Source organism: Apis cerana, linkage group LG12, assembly GCF_029169275.1.
Source record: "Apis cerana isolate GH-2021 linkage group LG12, AcerK_1.0, whole genome shotgun sequence".
Lineage (NCBI taxonomy): Eukaryota > Metazoa > Arthropoda > Insecta > Hymenoptera > Apidae > Apis > Apis cerana.
The window spans coordinates 10722704-10744798 of NC_083863.1; the positions used below are offsets into that span (position 1 = coordinate 10722704).

The window sequence follows — 22095 nt, forward strand, 5'->3', positions numbered from 1 at the left end:
GCATCAGCCACAAATATTATACAGCTTCGATATACTCGAAACTATCGTTCGGAATATCGCTCCAAACGAAAGAAAGAAAGAAAAAAAATTTTTCCTTCCCCGATCTTTTTCACGGAATTATTCAGAATTAATCCTTCCATAAAACGTTTAAATAATCCTCGAATTCTGTTCCAATGTTCCGAAAGAGGAGTTCGAAAAATTCGTCTCGAAACGTGTGTCCCCATTAAAAGGCGAGGAAAACTCGAAGTTGAAAGGAGAAGGAAGTTTGAAGATGCGGCCACCAAGCTTCTTTTTCTTCTTCTTCTTCTCGTTTTGGCCCATTTTATTGACTTCACCAACGAGTTTGTCTATCCGACGGCCAGTCAATTAAGTTTGATCGTCGAAAGTTCCGTCGACGGGAAATAAGCATAAGTTTGCGTGGAGGGAAGCCCCCGATATTCCTGCCGGGCCAATCGCTCGTTGCGCTCTTCTGGGACCGGGATCGGTTTTACGATCGCTCGATACCAGACGTTCGAAATTAAGATTCAGAGGCAAGTCTGTACTAAAGGGATCATCCTCGTGGATACCGGTTATTTTATACGCTTTATACGCGTTTTATACGTGCCTCGTAGATAATAGCAATTGACATGTTTCTACCTTGGAGACGGAAAATCGTGAGATCGCCAACAACTTTTTAATTTTTCTAACTTGGACACGAATAAAAATCGGTACGAAGATATTTTTTAAAAAGTCCTTGCGCGTATATATATATATATACGCGATTGAGATCGAATTCGTAATGAATTTCGTTGAAATGTTATTCTTTTCCTTTTCCCACGTTCCTTTTCTCATGAAATTCGAATTTGTAAGTATAATTTATATGTGTTAATTATACAATTATAAATACAAATTTATAGAATCTTGATTGTCTTAATTATTAATTAAATCGTAATTATATAGTGTTACAGACAACAATGGTGGATCTGTACGGTACAGATTTGAAATTTAAATATAATCGCATTTGATTGCATTGAAATTTTCAAATATAATGTTTCGAAATCTTTCTTCGTCGAGAACACGTAAATTTTTAAAGAAACCAATACATCGAAAAGAAAATAATTTTAAAAAGTAATTTAAACAATACGTGTTCTTACAAATATATTTTTGTAAATATATTTAAAACGTGTAAATATTCTGTAAATGTTCCACCTTTTTTTTATTATTCATTTTCTGTATACTCATATATATTAGTAATTTTTAAATTATAATTAATGTATCGCGTTTCTTTTTCGAATTGTATACCAATTGTTAACGAAATAGGTATTACCGATAAGGTAGATATCGATTAAATAGTTTCCGCGATCAGCGCCATCTCGCGTTTGGATCACCGAAGCTTCGACTCGTTACTAGCATAGCAGGACATGCAAGGAGGTATGCGAAGTCGTAGACAAGGAAAGCACTATTGCGCGAGAAGGATAGAGAGCGTCTCCCACCACTACGAAAACGATACATGAAAAAATCATTAATTACTCGTTTTCTATTTAAAATTTCGGTACTTTTAAGCTTGAATCTCGAAGCTAGAGCTTCAGACAACTTTCTTTTATCAATTTGAACATAAATTTTTTATCTTAATTTAATTTATTAACGGTTATCGATTATTGCGTCATATGTTATAATATATCGAAGGCGTCCATATTGAAAATTCATTAATTATTCGTTTTTTAATCAAAATTTCTGTACTTTTAAGATTGCATTTTGAAGCTAAAGCTTCAAGCAAGTTTCTAATATCAATTATAATATAAAACTCTTTGTCATTAATTAATTATTAACGATTAACAATTAGTGTGTCGCGCGTTCTAATACATCGAAAATATGAAATATAGAAAATTTATTAATTACTCGTTTTCTATGCAAAATTTTTATACTTTTAAAATCGTATCTTAAAGCTAGAACTTCAAACAAGTTTCTCGTATCAATTTTAATGTAAAATTCGTTTCCATAAATTATTTATTAACGATTAACGCGTTGTATCGTATCAACGTTATTAATACGTAAGATTTTTCATTAATTTTTTATTAACGTTTATTCCTGAATATATAAATATTTGAAACGTTACTTTCTCCTTTATATTCGTATATATATTTTATTTATAATTTTGCAATTGTTTAATTGAATAAATTAATTGTTTATAATTTGGTTATCGAGTGAGAAAATCTGCAGGATATTCGTTAATAAATAAATGCAAAGGATTTTAGATTAAAATTGATACGAAAAACTTGTTTGAAGTTCTACCTTTAAGATACGATTTTAAAAGTATAGAAATTTTGCATAGAAAACGAGTAATTAATCAATTTTCAATATGGCGTCCGCAATGTATTAGAACATATGACGTATTAATCATTAATAATTAATTAATGACAAAGAATTTTACATTAAAATTGACATTAGAAAGTTGTTTGGAGTTCTAGCTTCCAAATGCGATCTTAAAAGTATAGAAATTATATGTAGAAAACGAGTAATTAATTAATATTCCATGTATCGTTTCCGTAATGGTGGGGGATGCTCTCTATCCTTCTCGCACAATAGTGCTTTCCTCGTCTACGACTTCGCATACCTCCTTGCATGTCCTGCTATGCTAGTAACGAGTCGAAGCTTCGATGATCCAAACGCGAGATGGCGTTGATCGCGGAAATTTTTTAATCGATCTCTAACTTATCGGCAATATGTATTTGACAATTCGAATATAATTCGAAAACGAAAAATAATAAATTATAATATAAAAATTATTAAAGCGGAAACGTAAGATAGAGTAAAATGGAATAATAGAGCAAAAATAAACATTATTCTTTATGATTTTTATTATATAATATTATATAAATACTATATACATATATTTTTTTTTTATTCTTCTTTTTTCAGTACTTTTAAAAAATGATAACTAAGGATCAACTATGTAAAGGTACGAAACAGGTAAATATAATGAGTATTAAGTAAAGTGGTGAAAAAATATTTTTTTTGGAAGTCTATCAACAAGTCTATCAAGATATAAAAGGAAAGTATATAAAGATAAATAGATTTAAATCTAAAAACAAAATTTGACAATTTTTGAAAATGACGTCAAATTCTTAGAATTTTCTTTTGTTTACAAACATTGCTTTGTTTATTTACATTTTCAATGTTTATTTACATTTTTTTCGTGACAATTCTTGGACGTCAAATTCCTAAAATTTTCAAAATTCTTAGAAATAACGTCAAATTTCTGAAGTTTGAAATTTCATCGTTTTAACTTGTTTCCTTATTTCTAAGTATACTTACCTTCTACGGTTTCTACTTTCTTACAATATTTTATTTTTTTTTAATATTTTCCTTAATTCTAAGTATACTTATCTTTGCAGCTTCTACTTTTTACAATATTGTATGTTTTTTTTAACATTTTTCTCCTTTTTAACATTTTTCCTAACTATACTTACCTTCGTTGCTTCCATTATTTCTATTGAATGTTTTTATTTGATTGATTTTTACAATATTACAAAAATATTCTGGAGAGAAATCACACGATTTCGAGATAGGTATGTTTTGATACAATTAATTTTTTCATACGTACACGTATAAAAAGATTTGTGACGATCAAATTTGTTTTTCCACGCGGAACCATACATTTTTCAATTCATCATTCGATGCAGCTCAAAATTCTCTATAAAAAAAGGAAAAAAAAGTATTAAATCATACATATCGAAAAATAATTAACTTGGAAGATATCAAAAAATACTTGAATATCTTCCAAAATTGATCTCTGCCGTTACAAATGATTTAATAATTTTTTATTACATTGCTGCATCGAGATATATACAATTCCGTTTAAAAGTGACGATTTAAAAACGATTTAAGCTTCATATACATTTCCAGAAAAGATTAACATTATCAGAATACGCCTGACATATACGTAATGCGTAAACTTACGAAGTTACATAACTAAGTTACATAATATTTATTCGTATATAAATAAGGCAAAAGATTTACAAATTGCACATATAATAATTCATATCACACATTCTTTAATTAACAATAATAATCTTTCCACTGATCGCAAATATCCTTCAACGGGCACACTTGCATTTATCGTTCTCATCAATCTGGCAAATTCTCTTTTTCCCTGCAACGAAAATGCAGCAGCGATCGTGGAGGAGGCACGGTTCGTCGACCAGCTCCATTCTACATATACGACCTATAATCGTTCTCTCGATTCGAAGACAAGTTGAATCCGCTAATCGAATCAATTTCACGTGTCCCGGGGTAATTCGCGAGTAATCGAAAGGTAATCGAAATCGTATCGAGACCAGGTTGTTCCCACGGCGTGTCGCGGCATTTTTCACTTTGTTGCTCGACAACTCGAAATTATGCTAATTTAATTTATGCCAGCGGCGTCACGCGTCTGATGTACGTACGCGCTGCCGCTTTCTCAGTATTTGACCAATAATTTTCGTCCCTCTCTCCATTCCTGCCAATCGGGCCCCGCGCGCCAACCGTTTCAGTCCTCCCTCGATTTCGATCCCCAGACGCCCGATACACTCTCCTTCCTCTCCACGCTTTCTCCTCCGAGATCCTCCGCCGATCGTACGCCACTGGAAACATCGTATTAATTGGCCGATCGAGCATCTCTAATTTATGAGAGTTCGTAGCACGTGCGCCCACCCAAGTTTAAGAATATTCTTCAAGTAGGACAACCCGGCTGGAACACGATCTTTGTTCCCGCGCTATTCTCTCCCTTCCAAACTGCTGCTACGGCTTCCAATTTCGTAGCCTTTATGGTAACGGGATTTCTACATCTCGGGTTTTTCTCCGCCATTCCTCTTTTCTTCACCGCATCGTCGCTTCATTTCGAGGGATTCCGATATCTTCCTTCCTTTCCTCTTTTCTTTTTGCAGTCATCCTCGTCGATTTTGGACCGATCGGGAGAAGGGCGGACTGGAGATGATCGGCAACCTGAGGGGGGGAAAAAGAAAAATTAACAATGGCGAGAAAATGGTTTATCCTTTCACCGCTATTAAGACAAAGAGGAAGAAGGAATTAATCGGATGGAAAAAGGAAGAAGGAAAGACGGCGTTGGTCGGGAAACACGGAAGTAAGAGTGGGTTGGCTGGAGAGGCGAAACGCCTCTTAAAGAGGATGTATGGGATTAAGATAATAGTCCCGGGAGGGAAGGAAGCGGAGGAAGGTGAAGGAGGCGAAGGCAAAAACGAGCGATATGATGTGGGTCAAATTCTTTGGGACTGGGTCGACGGCGGCGTTCGACTCCTTCCTTCCCTCCTTCCTTCCTTCCTTCCTTCCTTCCTTCCTTTCTTCCTTCCTTTCTTCCTTCCGCCCTTCCGTCCTTCCTTCCTCGAGAACAGGCAGTCCGTCCGTCCCTCGCGAGCTTCTTCTCGGGTCGTCGCCGAGAGACGAGAGGAGTGGAGAAGGTCGGGGTTGATTTCAATTCCCGTAACGTCGCCCACTCGATAGATACCTCGTCCACGTGTAGCGTATATGTGAGGGATTTTATCGCATCCGCTGAATTTCGGAGTGGATGATTTTTTACGAGAGATCGTTATTGAAAAAAAGAAGATGGCGAGGGAGAGGGGTGGAAAGGGGTGGAAAAGGAGATGAAAATTTAACGGGGTAAATTGTTCGATAATTCCCGCGGTGAAAGTTGGAAACGGTTGGCGTATAAATAATTTCTGGCCGGCGGACTGGCGAAACTCGCGGGATAATCATTTTCTCTCGTCGTTATCGGTCTCTCGCGAAGAAAAAGAGAAAAGAAAGTTTTCCTTCTTTTTCTTCATCTCAATCGACGCGTCTATCTCGATATACGTTAAAAATCGTCGTTAAATTTCATAAAAATCACTGACAAGCCGGGAAATGAAATCCCTTGGAGAGGCGACGGATTCATTACAGTCCTATATCGCGAGCGAGAGAAGAGAGAGGGAGCGATATTTTGGGCGATGACCGATGATCCTTCGTGGGGTAGGTCTCTTCTTCATTTTTCACCCTCACTCTGCGTTACCACTAACCGTCCTCCCCATAATAAGATAACGCCGTAAGAACGATAAAGTTGGTTCGACGAGGGGGATCTTAATCTTTTCGCGTATCTTTCGATCGAGAAGAGGTATCAACGTCACAAGTGTTAAATCGCAGTCCTAACTAGCAAAAATTCCACTACTGGTGGTAAACGGATGTCCTCGCGTTCAATTCCAAGTTTGTCGCATTTGGAGAAATGTAAGAAAAATGGTGGAGAAGAGGGGTAGGAAAAGGTCGGCTCATTAGCCCGCCTCCCTCTCTCGAGATCGGAATAGATAGGAGCAACGCACAATTTACATAGCGACGAAAGTTGGCCGGCCGGTTTCCAATTATCAGCGTGGAAAATGGAAATGGCACGGCATCCACCACGTTCCCGTAGCCACGAAATTTCACTTTCCACCCTCCACCGCCGTCCAACCACCGGCACACGAGGCCACCGCGCCACTGCTCTATCCTATCTTCCAACGCTATAAATTAATACTAATCTCGGAGAGAGGCGTTGTGCAGGCCTCCTCGGGCACTGGGGGGTAGGGTGCGTGGGGTTGGGCTCGGTAGACGGGGGGGCGTTTGGATTTATTGGGATTCGAGTAACTCCGTGCGACGTTATCGTGCCGGCGTTCCTCCACGCCAACCCTTGCCACTGACCTCTTCAAGTTCCACGCTCGGATACCGGTTTCGAGTTCTCTCCGCGCCGCAACTGTTGAAATTATTGCGAAAATCGTGGTGGCATCGGCCGCGTCCACTCGGCTACCGAAATCGCTCGAGCAGAAGGGGAGCTCTTCCTCTTCCACCCTCGATAATGAACGGCCGTTGGAAACGGTATTCCAAACCGTGCGTCGGCCATGAATTTTCCATCGCCTTCCAGCCGTCCGCCGTTCTTTCTATCCGCTGTGCTATCCGACCAAGCGTTATCGGACTGCTCGCACGTAAGTACGTACGTACACTCCTCCGTTATATCGATTTAAGAGATAGTGTTGCTGGTGACGGTGGTGACGGAAACTATACCATCGATTAATTTCCTTACCGTCGGCCAATATTTCACAGCCTTTGACGCGTTTGACCTAAATACGAAAATATTCTCATTGTCGCGGTTTCATTACGTTAGGTAGTTAAGTGGCGAGGCAAAATTCGGAAAGGGAAGGGAAGGGAAACGCGTTACGCGTTCTCGCTCTCGCATCTTCGATCTATCTACGTGTTGACAGACTAAATATAGCGGTGGTGGCGGTGGTGGTGGTGGTGGGAAAAAGTTGGCGGGAATGGAGCAGCGCGAGCAAAGGAGCAAAGGACAAAGTGAGGCAAAAGCGGAGCCGCCGCCGCAGCAGACGGCAACACTTTCGACCGGCCGTCCGTCGTTTATATTCGCGTTTTACGAGCACCACTTCAGACCACTTGCGACCACTTGACACCTAAGCCTGGCTTCTGAAACTGATCCGACGCTAATAAACCTTGGCCTTGATACGCTCGAAACGCGCACCTCTCTCTCTCTCTCTCTCTCTTCCCTCTCGAGTGGCGACTTCCGGATTCAATGGGTCGCGGAGCAATCGGCCGGCGAGAGCCCGCGCGATTTTTCCTTTTGTTCCTCTTTCTTCCAGCCAGGGCGTGGCTGCCTTCGATTTTCACCCCTTTCCACCACCTCCAAGGAAACTCGCCATTTATTCATTAAATGGCACGAACGGCCGTGAGAATCGACCAAGAACCTCCGATTTTCAATTCTACGCTCCCCCGATGTGACCCGTTTTTCCATTCCTTTTTCCTCTCTCTCTCTTTTCTCCTCCCCCTTTCTTAAATTAAATTCCTACCATCGACTCGAGAGATGACGAATTTCATTATAAAATTTTTTTAAACGATCATTGCTTCGGGATATCATTGTTCGAGTTCGAAAGAAAATTCATTATCCGATCGATGGCGATTGGTTGGGTGAAAAGCATCGTCGAAATTTTCCTCGGTTAATCAATCGCCTGGCGCAATATTACGAAAAGAGCGTAACCAGATATACGTCGAGACGGATACGCTCTTCTACATACATACAGGTGTAGCGTGGAAATCCACAACACGCCATATTTCAAATCCCCATTATTCATTCCCTTTACACGCTATTCCTTTTATTTCTTTCCTCCTATTGTTTCAACGCAATCTCCACGCGATATACACGCGAAACGTATTATTTCTCTTTACGACTCGCCCAACTTGCTCTTCTCTCCTTCCCTTTTCCCTGTCGACGACGCATTTTCGATCCTCTCCCTCCCCCCCTTCCCTTCGATAAAGCGTTAGAAACCGCCGCACATCGATCTGTCCCGATCCTCGATCGCCACGAACAAAATTGCCGAACGAATTTCCCTCGATCCTTCCCCAAAAACTGAGCACCACTGCAGCGTGTCTAATGTAAGAGGAAGAGGAGATCGGAGGTGGAGGAGGTGAGAGTGAACGTGCGTAGCTGAAGGGGCAGCAGCTCGGCAAGCCGGACTTCGAGGTCCTCCTTCGAGCCTCCAGCCCCCATCCCCCGTATACCCTCTCCGCCACCCTCCTCCTCCTCCTCCTCCTCCACCGTTCAGACTTCGCCCCGCGTTTCCATCCCTTTTTCTCTCGGCGACGACCCCTAGGAACGGAACAGGGCTGGCTTCACGACGAGCTCGGAGATGGTGGAGGCGAAAGGAGGCGGTTGGAGGTGGCCGAGGAGGGTGGGTTAGGTCTGAGCCTAGATCAATACTCGCATCTCTGCCGGCTGGACCAGGCCGGACATTGCGTTCCGAAGCTCACCTTCTAGCCGATATCAACCCTCCTACGGCATCCCTTTCCCTCCTCCTGCCACCCTCGCCCTCTCCGCTGCTCCACCTCTTTTCTCCTCCTTTCAACCCCTCTTCCACGACCTCTTGGCCGGCCAACTCTGCCAGCTAGCGTCCCACCTTCTCTCCCCTTCTCTTCCATTTGCATCCGCTTGTCTGGAGACGCCAAGGTTTTTCGTTGGAAAACCATTTTTTTTCCCCCTCCCATGTGTCTCCGCGCGTCGCTGTTTATTCTTCCAAAATGCGGTGGCGGTTCGTCCACGATCACGTGTTATTCCTTTTTTCCTTTTTTTTTTAAGCGACTATTCCTGGAGACGAATCTCTCTCTTTTTTTTTTGCGAAAGACCGTGAAATCGAAAGTGAGGAGAGGCGAGATTCCTCCCAGTCGAATCCGATCTCTCTCTACGTATATCATAAATCTTTGTATCTCTTCGCCGAACGGACAGAAGGAGGACCTAGCGTTGCAAAGAGTCGGTACCGTTCGTTTTACGCGTTTAGAAAGGCGCGAGCAAGGGAACGAAAAAGACGTGCATTCCGCTCGGTTGGCCGCAACAAATCCGCGAGAATAACGATTACGACTTCGGCGCAGCGAGTACCGTGTAAACGGAACGATTCAATCCACCCCAAACCATCTTCCACCCCTTCATCGTACCATCCCTCTGCTCGATGAGCGTGGAAATGCCTGCGTGCACGCAGGACAATAAAAATATATCCCCGCTTCCATTACCTTAATTGGAAAGTAGAAGTGGCGCGAACGACGCTTTCGTACAATATTCTTCTCTCGCTTCCCTTTTCCTTTTTTCTTCTTCTTCTTTGCATTCGTACCGATCGTACGCGAGATTCATAACGAACGACGCTCAATTTTTAGAATAACGAGCTCGTGTAATCGCCTTTCTTTTCTTGGTCAAATCGGTTTTACTCGGCGTTCGGTTGAAGCGACGGGGGAATCGGTCGTGGAAAATAAATATTTTGATTCGATTAATTTGAACAACACCCGGTCGCGATCCGTGCGTGCGAAAACATAGGAAACGAGCGGCAGTGCGTGCTAATTTACAATTCATCCTTTGTTTCGAAGAACAATAAAGAGGGCCGGTGATGACAGGGGTAACGAGGAGGTGCGCGACTCGTGGTGGGAAAATATGAAACGGGCTCGTGCCGCGCTCCTGTTAATTTCTATTTTCACTGAAACGAGAATTAAAAACCACGCCGCGATTAACGCTCGTTGCTCCAACCTAATTAAACCGTTCGTTACAATCGGGGGGAGGGGGACCCATGGAATGTTATTTCGACCGTGTTTTTTAATCCGTCGAAAAGGAAGCTCGAGTCTTCCTTCTCCGATGGAGGACAAATTGAAATTCTTTCCAACTCGGTTTGGAAAAAACGAATTTGCGATCGGTTCCTTTTCCTTTCCTTCTCCATCCTCCGTAAGAAACAGAAAAAAGAAATTGTTACTCCACGTTCTCGCTTCCAGCGATAGGAAAGGAAAGTTCGCGCGAAAGAATGGAGAACCACTGTGCACTGGTCAATTTCCCCTTAGTTTCGTCTCGCGCTGGAAGAAGGATGGACCCGTGGTCTCTCTCTCTCCATCCCTCGGTGGATACGTGGCCGTAAACGAGCACGCCGAGAAAGAGAAACGTGCTCGCACACCCTGTATTTACAAATACACGTAGCAGGAAAGCACACGCAGGCGGGGGGAGGGGGCCGGCACGTAGCAGTAGCGGGCCGCCGAGAAAATTCAACCGGTCGGTTCATTTGCATGCTCGTCTTTTTCCGATCCCTCGAACGCTCCCTCCTTTCGGATTCACGACCAACGACGCGTTACTATGATAACCGGGGAGGAATTTTCTTTGTTCACCCCCGTCCTCCTCCCCTCCAAACCGCCACCACATCGCGGCCATCGGTGGAACGCGAGAGACGAGGAACGGCTTCTTGTCCGGCTCCATCCATCCTCTTTTGAATTTGTGAAATGGCGCTTCCTTTTTTTAATAATTTTTTTCTTTTTAAATAATTCGAATTTCATTTTCGAGTACTTTCTGGGGCGGGTTGACGGAGAAATATGGGGTGTAGCGGAGTATGGGGAGAGCGAAAGTTGGAAAAGATTGTACGTCTCCACGTGGTGGAGTGATAACGGTCCTCCTCTCCGTTCGATGGTGCTTCGAGGATCGAACTCTCGACTTCGATTTAAAATTCATCTCGACACGAGCGAGGAAGGAGGGGTGGCGGTGGTCTTGCTCGGTTCTCGATTCTCCATTGAATTTGATCCGGTCGCGAGCTTAATTATCATTCCAAGTCCGATCCATTTTATCTATCGCGATACTTCCAAAGGGGCGAGTTCCCTCTTCCTTAAAGAACACCCACCCTGGTCCACTTTGTTTTTCTTGGAACTCTATATAGGGTCTCCGCAACCTCTACATCTATCGTCTTCCTCCCCCCTCCGTTGCCGCTTCTATTCCGGAATTTCAACCGGCCATTCCAGCGATGGAAACGTCTTCTCCCCCATCATCCCCCGTTCCTTTTATCCCGAACTTACCTCGCCCACTTTCTGGATAATATTCGGAACGAAACGAAAATACTCGAGTCGTTTCGTTAATTTTACCGGCTATTCGACCCCTACGAATTTGCACGATTTCAACGCGAATCCGTGGAATAAAAAAGAATCCAATCTACTTTTTTATTATGTTAAACGCACGTACGATGTCATTCGATTTCACGGAGATATCGATTCTCCAAGATAAGAATTACGGAAGTTGGAGCAACCGAAAGTAAAACCGCATTATCGTATTATTAATTCCCCTCCATATTCGAACGGTGGAAGAAAAGAAGGGGATGGAGAGGAGGAGAAAATGGAAGCGTATTTCCAGGCGTGCGTGGAAAAGTAATAATTTAACGCCGCCCTAATTATCGTCGCGGCAACACGATGTGTACACATTGTAATAAGAATTACCGTTGCAAACTACCGGGCCAGGCTACCCAAGCATTACCGGCCGATCACGAGCCGAGATATCCAATTAACCACGGCGCAGACTGGAACCGAAATCGTTCGTGGATAATACCGTGAAAGAACGGTCGATCGCGTTCCGATCTCCCGGAGAAGGGAGAGCTTCGAATAAAAATATGAATACGAACGAGTAATTATTTACGGGGAAAAATGACGAGACACGTTATTTTCTTCATCGAGCAAATATCCAGTTTTTCGATGTACAATGTGCCATTACAAGATATATGAATAAAAAGGAGGGGGAAAGGAGAAAGGAAAATCTGGATAAGAACGCTCGCATGTCCGACACGGGGATGGTAATTGCGTATTCTCCTGTTGGTGGAATTTTTAAAACACGAGCGGGAACGCGGGCCGGAAACCGAGTGGACGAAGAACTGCGGCGATTTCCATATGCGAGGCCTCGATCGAGAGCCGGAATTCGCTGGCGTGTTGGAAATAATTAAACGGGACGCGGGAAATGGGCGGAGAAAAAAGAAAAGAAAGGGGGAAAAAAGAAGGGAAATATCGACAATCGGTTAATGATATAGTATTTCGTTCGTAATCGAGATCTCGCGCGAAATTAACGCCACGAACCCTTTAAACGCATGCAAACTTAATTACACGCGATCTCTCGCGATTCCTCGTCATACGTACAAATTTAATCAACCGCTTGTTCCGCGATATTTAACCTTCCGACTAGGCGTGTAACGAAGATTAATGGCGAAGATTAACGCGCGTCCACCACGCGTTAAATTCGTTCGTTTCTAAACTCGAAACTTCTTTTCCTCTCGCTCCTCAAGATTCTTGGAACGGCTTCGAGAGAATTACGAATCCTATTATTCGGGATAGATTTTCGAGGCACACACTTTAACAAAACTCTTCGTCTTTTCATCGAATCACGAAATTATTTGGAAAAATTCCACCTCCCGATCACCTTGATCTTGGAAATTTGCTGTCGCGTTTTCGGACGTTTCTTACGTTCGAGAGAAAACAGCGCAGATATTCGACGTAGAGAGGCTCGCAAAAATTCCGTTTCAACGCTTCCTTAACGGATCGATGTTCAGCCGCTTAAACCTCGAAGCGATAAACTTGGTGGCATCGAGTTTGCGAAACAATGAGATCCCCTCGATAACTCGCTTAGCTGCGACAAAGCTGGGCGAGAAAGACAGCTCGAAACTGAATAAACTAGGTCAGTTGTCACCCTGAAAGGCGAAAGGCGAGTCGTCCCAATTCTCTTCCCCCCTCGTCGCGGTTACAAATTTATCCTCGGAAAGAAAGCGGTCTACGAGCATCCGCAAAGCACGCGTACGCGAGGAAGGAATCGTCGAAGGAGCCTCGTTCCTCCGCGTTCCTTTCCTCCAACAGGAACCACCGGTTGGCTACCACTGTTCACTTTCTCCGTGTAGGAGAGCGCGAGCTAACCGAGAGAGAAAGCAGGCAAGGGTGGAGGACCGAGGAGAAGAGAGAGAGGGAGAACCCTTTGGCGTCTCACCCCTTCGACTACCCGTCAACCCAGTCTCACTCTCGCTCTCGATTCGCTCTCACTCGTGTCCTCCGCAGCAGCCCTCTTCATCTCTCGCACCCTTCACCCGCCCCCACCCCCGCCCCGTATCCGCGTCTTCTCCCTCCTGACAAGTGAGAGTGGACCTTGGTCCAGCAGCGCTGAATCGACCCTCTTTGCGTCCAACCCTCTCTCCTCTCTACCCCCCCTCGTGCAACCCCCGCCAACGATTCCAATGATCCAACCTTCCTTCTTCCACCTTCTTCCTTCACTCTCCCTCCCTCCCTCCCTCCCTCGTCGCGCCACGTTTCTCGGGCTTTTCTCTGGCCTCTGCACGTCGCCGCACCCTAATCCCCCATCTCCAAGATACCTCTCTACCCCCTCGAACCCTCGTATCGATTGGCGAGAGCCACGCCAGAGAGCGCCACTGTCACCTGCTGTCCCCCTCGCCAAATTTTTTCCCCGAAAAATCGCAATTTTCACCCACTGCCGATTTCCAACTCGAGCCCTCCCCCGGTCACGATTTCGAGGAAAAATTATTTGGAAATATTCGGCGAGGGACTCGAAAGGGGGATGACGACGGGGTCGGGAGGGAAAAGTAAAAGTTGCGCGCATCTTTAATAAATTTCTTCCTCGTTGGCCGGTTGGATAGTTTGAATGGACGATTTATAGAAAGTTGAAGTGTCGCATCGTACCGTGAATAGCCACGAAAGAAAGAGGCTCGTCGTTGCATCGTCGTCCCTTTCCGAGAAAGTTTTCCCCGAAGGACGGAAGTTAAAGACATCGGGGACATTGTCCCCGGCCTCGAGTCGCTTGTTACGCTTCGAGAGAAGCCTGCAACTTTCAAAGAAGCGATTCTTTTAGCGGGAAACACGGTGGAGAATCGTGTTTCCAGAGTGGATTACGATCCCAACAAAAATTCCACGATGCTCCTCTCCGCGATACTTTCGGACCGACCCGCTACTACTTCCCTCCACGCCAAACATTTCTCGATTATTTCCCCCTCCCCTTTCTCTTCAACCTAGAAACCTATTGGGAACCCCGTTAAATCCGTATCATTGTTCCTCCTCGGAAACAAACAGCGGATTAGGAAAGGAGATGCAATGCGATGCAACGTGGCGAAGAAAAGAAAACTTTCCAGAAAAAGGGAAAAAGAGAGAGGAAGAAAAAAAAAGAGGTTTCATCCTTCGATCTTAAACCGACTGAATCGAGCTCGCACAAAGAGATCCGGTATATAGTCTTGGAAGAAAGGAGGAACGACGAAGGGCAAAGGCCGATTTCCAATTATATCCCCCCCCTCGCGAGGAGATAAAACCTGGCAGAGCTCGTGCTGAAAGAATAACGTCTAATGATATTCCACTGTGTCGATCGTAAAAGCGTACAATGTAATCTCGGAACCGGTGTTCGATCATTTCCTCCTACTTTCGTTATTTCCTAATGAAAGGCGGCTAACGACGTCGTCCCTAACGAACGCATAAAAACCGATCGAGTCATTTTTTTTTTTCGAACGTGCCGCTTACGTAACTTACGCGATCGCCTTTTTTTTTCCCTCCCTCACTATCAAACGTTAGCCACAAAGTAACCGATCCCTTCGTCTCTGTATCTTTCTTATATTCCATCTCCGCATACGTATAAAATATACATGTATCGTGGAACGCCTCCATATATTCGATACACAGGTCGAGAGCTTCTGTCACGGATTTTTTTTTTACGATCGTGACACACGAAATCCTGCTAAATCGTCACGATCGGCCAGACGATCGTAAAAAAAAAAAAAAAGAAAAAAAAAAGCAATTAGCGGTCGACGCGTTTAATCGCCTCGTAAAAATCCGGCGTACGCGTTCTTTACGCGTCTAGCCTTTCTCTCTCTCTCTCCCTTCCTCTTCTTTTTTTATCCATTTTTATCTTTCTCCGGTGAATGGCTCGCTTTCTGTCGCCCGCTGCTCTCTCAAGGAAACGACTGTTTAACAGCCGATAAAGCTGTTCGCGTTCGCCAGATAACGGAGAGGAAAAAAAGAAAGAAAAGGGAGAAACGTTATGACGAATTAGGGCAACCCTAGGCCCGTTCGTCCTTGAAGGAAGAAACTTGCGGAAGGACCTACCCCAAGGATAAACGCGTTTCCGGATCGGGTAATGCAGGAGGGTATGCGGGAGATTCTGAACGGTTTCGATAGAATCTTTGGATGGATGGATCGTGTTTAACGCATCTTACATGCTAGATCGTTGTTAATTGCGTCTCGAGAATTCGATGGGGACGATGCGATATTCGTGGGGGCAAAACGAAGTGCAGGAAGATTTGTGGCATCTATCGAACGATTGAGCTGTCGAGATAAATGGTGGAGACTTCGATTCAATTTCTTTTTCCTTGCATTATGAATTTACGAGAATAAATTTCATTGAGAGAATCTCGTGAGGAAATGTTGAAAGTTGTGTGTGAATCTTTGACTCCCTTAGTTTCTACCAACGCAAACAGAAATTAGTTACAAATACACGATTACTGGACCTGCTACGATGGGGGGGACGATCGAATCGGAAGAAATTCTCCTTTTAACCGCTCGATAAGACGGCGAGCAAACTTTGGATCGGGAAACTTAAACCCTCCCTCGGTTTACCGCCCCCGCGGAAAAAGGGTAGCGGGATAATCCCAGTCGTATCTCCATAAAGCGATCAACTTTTCGCCACAGTTTGGTAACTGTTGAAGAGGAGGTAAACGGCGGTGGAACGCGTGAAAACGAGACAACAACCCGCGGAATCCACGAGCAGAGAACCACGTATTTTTAACCGATTATTAAATCCATCGAATCACGAGAAAGAGTGAGAAAAATCGAGCGATCGTCTTCGACCTCCTACACCGATCCGTTTTAATCCAAGCGAGATCGTCGAGATGACCTAATAATATCGCAGGCGGCCGCCGGTTAATCGATAAACGGTAGAAACGAGCCCGTTACGAACGCGGAAATTACGATGGCCTGTAGCTGGCTTAATATCGGCGACCGGTCGACCGGCTAAATTAATTAACCGGCGCTACTTTTTTGAAAAAGTAGGCGGGGGGGTCGTTGTCGGTGGTTGCGCGTAAAAACGAAGAAAATTGGCAAACACCCGCGGATCAAACGGAGGCGTAATTTGCGCGAGCGCCGGCCAACCGTGGTGGACGACACCACGAGTGGAGCTTTCTAACTGCCGCGAATTTCTCGTTCGAGGAATTTACCTCGCTCAAAGGACTCGAAAAACGCGCGAGCAATGGCGGAGGACGCGAGCTCTCCCTTTCTCTCTCTCTCTCTCGAGGCAGCCGCCTCCGAGTGGCTCTCTCTGATGTCTGCGTTAACTCTATTTGAGATTTTAAAATTCAATGAGCCAATCCGATCGAGTATATTGCCGGCTCGTGCTTCCGCTCTTTTCTCTTTTTGCGGATGGTTCGCGGAGGTATACGTATAATATACCCCGCGAGAGAAAAAGGGGGAGCGGCGAGGGCCTTTGTGATACGTTTTAACGGGTCTCTCTCCCTTCGCCCTTTTCGAATTCTCGATAGATCAAAAGCGTCCACTGTCGAGCTTCGTCGACACCGAGCAACCAGCTCTCTCTCTCTCTCTCTCCTCTTTCCGTTCCACACGTGGTCAACTGGAACGTCGTGGTGCGGTTCGACTGGCCGTTCGGGACGGGGCGTTTTCTGTATAGCTTAGCGCGAAAACTTTTTCGAAGCGAGCCTCTCGTTCGCTGGCACGTGAAATTCCCGTGCGGAGGGTTTTAATAATCACGCGGCGAGCGCCCGCTTTGTCGCGCGCCACAAAGCGAATTGATTTGTTTTATAAATTGGGGTAGGTCTGTTTGCTTGGCTAACTTTCGTAGGGAGAGACCCCGGTCTCGATCGAACAGAGGTAAATTAAAGGGAGACGTGGAGGAGTCACGTTGCCGTATTCGATATTGCCTTATTCTTTTGTTTCTCCTCTTTCCTCTCTTCCCTCTCCCTCTCTCTCTTCTCTTCTCCAAACACCACTCCTCGTGTTTCTATCGTGGTGAATTTTCGCGAGACGAATCGAATAAAGACGAGTCGCTTGTCCAAAGAAAATTATTATCGTCCGTTGGAAAAACCGGGGGAGAGTGTCATCTCCGACGATTATTAAAACACGGAAACTTTCATCCACTGTCCACGCATCCTTGAGCAAGAAAATTGAAATTAATTGGAAATCCGTCGATGAGCGTTCGGGAATGCATCATCCAGAAAAGAATCGCTTAGCCGTGTACCAAATTATCCCGAGTAATCGTTACACGAGCGTCATCCCCTTCGGCACGCAGTAAATTCTTGAGAGGCGTCCAAGGTGTCGGCCGATAACGGCCGCTCGTTTACCGGCGTATAAATGAAAAAGCGAGCCGTCCCACGGCCGGAAGCCCGTAATTCCGCGCCACCCTCCTCACCATCCAATAAATGCCCCGCCCCTACTACGTATAAATTCATCCCTGATTATATATATATATATATAATCCAATTCTACGTGTTTCTACGCCATTGTCCCCGCTGTATCGAGCGATTCCATTCGATACCTCCCTTCCTCCCTTCCTTTCTTGTGTCGCTGGACCACAGAGATCTTTGTCCATTCGTTTCGAAACGCGCCGCACTGTGCCGCCCCCAACGAGTTTATTTTAATCCGATCGTGCGCGATTAACCGTAACTTTTCTTTTCTTCCATCGAATTCGTAGAACGTTTCCGGGGCAATTTCGTTAAAAAATGTGATGGAGTGTGGATGGATTTGTTTTACGGAGTTAATTTAAAGAAAAAGAAAAGAAAGAAAAAAGGAAACAGGGGAAGGAAGGAAGGAAGGATGATAAAAGTGATCCGGTGAAAAAATTTTTCAATCCGAAGCGTGAAAGCAAGAATAATTGTTTTGCGAAGGGTCCAAAAAATCTTCCCCCGTCGTGTCGTTGCCAGCCTTGGCACACGCGCTCGACTGTATGCGAATGTGTGCACAAGGTCAGGGGATTGGAAGGCTGCGTTATTGGAAGAGGAATATCGCAGGGAAGGGAAAAGGGGAGTGGTTCGCTGATAACAAGACCGTTCACCACGTGACTTCAATACAGAGCTGTGAAAAGGTATCGATACACGAAACGCGGGCACGCTTCTCAATTGCGGGAAAATAGTTGTACGCGTCTCGAATTGTTCTCTTTTCACTCCCCTTTTTTCTATTTCCCTGGAAAACAAAATAATTTTCTCGTTCCCGTTCAAACTCGTTCGATCAGAAACAGGAATATTAAACGAGATAGATAAATACGCGTAAAAATAATTTCATCTAATAAAAGAGAGAGAAAGAGAGAGAGAGAGAAAAAGAAGAAGAATCATACATGTGAAATCGCTTTTAAGAAAAAATCCTGTAATTAATTCCGAACCGAGTAACGGCACGTTATACGTGCAAATAAAATTTTATTTCGCGATAAAATCTCCCAAGTTTAATTACAAGTTTACGTGTGATTGCTCGTAAAAGTTGTGCCTCCCGACGCAAAATTTGTTTCGCTTTATGTTACGCGTTTATATTTATTAATTATAAACCGATTGGAATATATATGTATATATATATATCGATTCCTTTATCGATATCTAATTTCGCGTATAAATAAATAAAAGTGTATCGAAGCGAACGAGTGTGGTCGGACTTTATTATTATTATTATTATTATTATTTTTCTTCTTCGAACCGACAATATCGATTTCACGAATATTCCTCAAGAGCGTAAGCAATCTAATTTATACGTAGCATCCAATAATACAAATACAAGAAACGAAAAGATTCCGTCGTGGCTACATCTGCATAATCTTTCTCTATCTTTAATGCCATTTCAGAAAACCAGTCTCAGAAAAAACGAACCACATCGAGCGTCATTATCGTCATATTTAATAATCGTATTTCTCTCTTTCGACTGGGTGCGCATTGACAAGCCTAGGGGGACGTATAACATAAAACGAGAAACAACGTTCGCCCAACACAAACTCGCGCATAGTATACGTAACCTCTCGACGTCTTAATGCCGGTTTCTTTCTCGCGCGACTCGTCCAAACCTATATCGAGAGAAACGATTATTTATTTTATACATCTGAGATGAAAAGGAAAAGGAAAGGGAAGGGGGGAGGAGGAGGAGGGAAAGAGAAAAAGAAAGGAAAATAAAGGGAACAACACCGTGCTGAAGAGGAGGAAGAGGAGAGGAGGAAGAGGAGGAAGAAGAAGAAAAAAAAAGAAGAAGAGGATACGTGGAAAGTAAAAGAAAGAAACGTTCGTTCCGGCGAATAATTCAACCGCTTAAGGAAACGTTCTTTTCGGTTCTGGTTATATCCACATCGGCCCGTTTCTCTCTCGTACGCGATAATTGCCGGCGTTATTAAAAACAGTTTATGCCACAGAGATCAGTCGAGGCGTTCGTTAGTAGAACGCGTTCCGAGAATCCGATTTTAATAGGCGCGTAGTTTCACGTGAAACGCTCGGCCAGCCGGCCAACACAACGATTTTTACGACTGCTCGTTCGAGCCTTTCGGTGCCGTACCGGGACAAACAAGAGGAATGGTTCCGAACTGCTTAAGAGACTCGGCCGAATAATTAAAATTGATGTGACAGCAAATGTTGCCGCGTACATGTAAATCAGTTGCCATCCCGTAGCAGGTGACGCAATTCACCCTTCCCACACACACACACACACACAGGCTTCTCCTCTTCTTCCATTTTTTCTCCTCTTCGCCTTCTCCTCCTCGCAGCCAACACTTTCAAAATCTGAATCTCGAATCGATTCTTAAACCGATATAAAGTTTATACATCGGTAGATATGCCGAAAAACGAAACGTTTTGTACGACTTCGCTGTGTGGGATCTTTTGTTTTTTCTCTCTCTCTCTCTCTTTCTCTCTCTTTTTCCTCTTCTTTTCTTTTTTTCAGAGTCTCGCGAACGTCAGCCCGTGCATACGAATTAGCCGCATTAGTCGCGAAGCATTTAAATGTTTTCGATTTCATAAGTATAAAATTATTTTTGGTTACACACGCATCACGGAATAATTTCTTAAATTAGCAGTATAGGCCGATACAATACAAATAGAAGAAATTTCGATCGAGATTAAGAAGAAATAAAAAGAAGGACTAAAAAATCGATCGCGCAATAAGAGAGAAACGAAAGGAAACGGAACGAAACGAAAGATAAGCTAATGCGAGATTAAGATCGAGCAAATCGAGCAAGGACGACCGCTTTCGATCCCCAATGTATTTACACGCTCGCCGAACAATATCATCGAGTTTATCGAACAAACGACCACATTTCGTAAACACTGTCACCGATCGAGAACCGCGCATCCAAAACCTTTATCTCTTTCGATCGCGCGAAGCGAACCCACTCCCGCCATCCGTGATCCGCTTTTAACGACCGTCCGAATCGAAGCAAGGCCGAAAACTTGCCTCGTGAACTCGCGTCTCGATCGAATTTTTCGCTCTTCCGTTACGGCGGTGCTCGGGCACGCGATTCGAGCTCGAACCACGGGCGAATTTGTTGCCAACACAACACTCTCAACCGTGATCGCGAGACGCCGTTTTCGCGTGATTTACGACCAATCGGAACGGTTGTTTGCCAGATAAGCGACCGACGTTCTAATCACGCCGTTTAGAATCACACTGGGAATCGGCCCGTTGTTATTAATCTTATCATAAACAAAAGACGTAAAGACCGTAAAGTTCGGTGGGATTTAATTTACGATTCCTCTTCCCATATATACCGACGACTCGTTTTATTTATCGCCGATTCGATGGCAGGTGATTTTTCGTCAGCCGTTCTTTTCGTTCTTTTTCTTTTTTTTTTTTTTCTTCGCCGTTTTTAAAGAACCGAAGAAACCGGCTATTGTAAAAAAGCGGAATGTATTATTTATTACGGTAGCGTTTTATCGGTTTATCGAAATCGTCGCGGTGGGTCGTATTTCGAGAACGCGCTTCTGGAAATTTTTCCCCCTTCCCTCGCCCTCCTCGTACGTACCGTTTATCAATTATCGGGATTACGGGGACACTGGAAAGGGCGTAAGGATTTTCTGAAACGTGCACGTCGAAATCACAGCCGATTTATTCCTACCACCTCCTAGAAATCACCTTTCGAAACAATGTAATTCGGGTTACGGAGCTTCTCCGTGCCAGGCTCCAGTTTTTGAGGCCTGTTATTGTGAGCAGAATGAGCAATCGGTGAAACAAGGCACGTGAGCGATGGACGAGGGAAAAGCTCGCGAGCAAGCACGGCTGAGAGAAAGCACGTGTATCCGGTAAACGTGGATAGAGAGATAGATAGGATGGAAAACGAAGAGAGAGAGAGAGAGAGAGCGTTTGCCAGTTCGCGAGCAATTATCGCGCGCGAATCGCGCCACTTGCCGCCACGTAAATTGGCTCGCGTCGCTTATATCGATCTTGTTCGGTAATTTAAGCCGAGTTAAACTTCGCCGTGCCACGATCGATGATAACACTGGTCTCCGATATACTTTTCCTCCTCCTCCTCCTCCTCCATCCCTCCGCCTTTTAACTCGCCACGAATTTAATAGCCGCGGGAGATCGAGCTACGAATCCGTTCGATCTTGTGGGAAAATGGCGTTATTTCGCTTTTTTCACACGACCGATCCTTCGCCTCGATTATCAACGATCGTTACTCTCGATCGTCTTTCTTTTTTTTTTTACGTTTCGAAAATCTCCAATTAATTTATTCGCTATCCAATCCCCCCTCCCCCACGCGAAGAAGAAAATTATCGATGATCCACCTTTTCGCGACATTTCTTTTCAGATCCCCTCCTCTCCGGTCGTTGGAGGGTC

General features: G+C 44.3%; 1 long non-coding RNA gene across 2 annotated transcripts; it reads right to left on the bottom strand.

The window, feature by feature from the left end:
- Window positions 1-3773: 3773 nt before the first annotated feature.
- LOC133667082 (uncharacterized) lies at window positions 3774-20175 on the bottom strand. Of its 2 annotated transcripts, none has more exons than XR_009832223.1 (2): window positions 19907-20175; window positions 3774-4962 (listed from the first exon to the last, which is right to left on the bottom strand). It is a non-coding gene; the product is annotated as an uncharacterized LOC133667082 (long non-coding RNA). The 2 variants fall into 2 exon arrangements; XR_009832222.1 differs by lacking the exon at window positions 19907-20175 and adding an exon at window positions 6679-7549.
- Between the last annotated feature and the right edge of the window lie 1920 nt (window positions 20176-22095).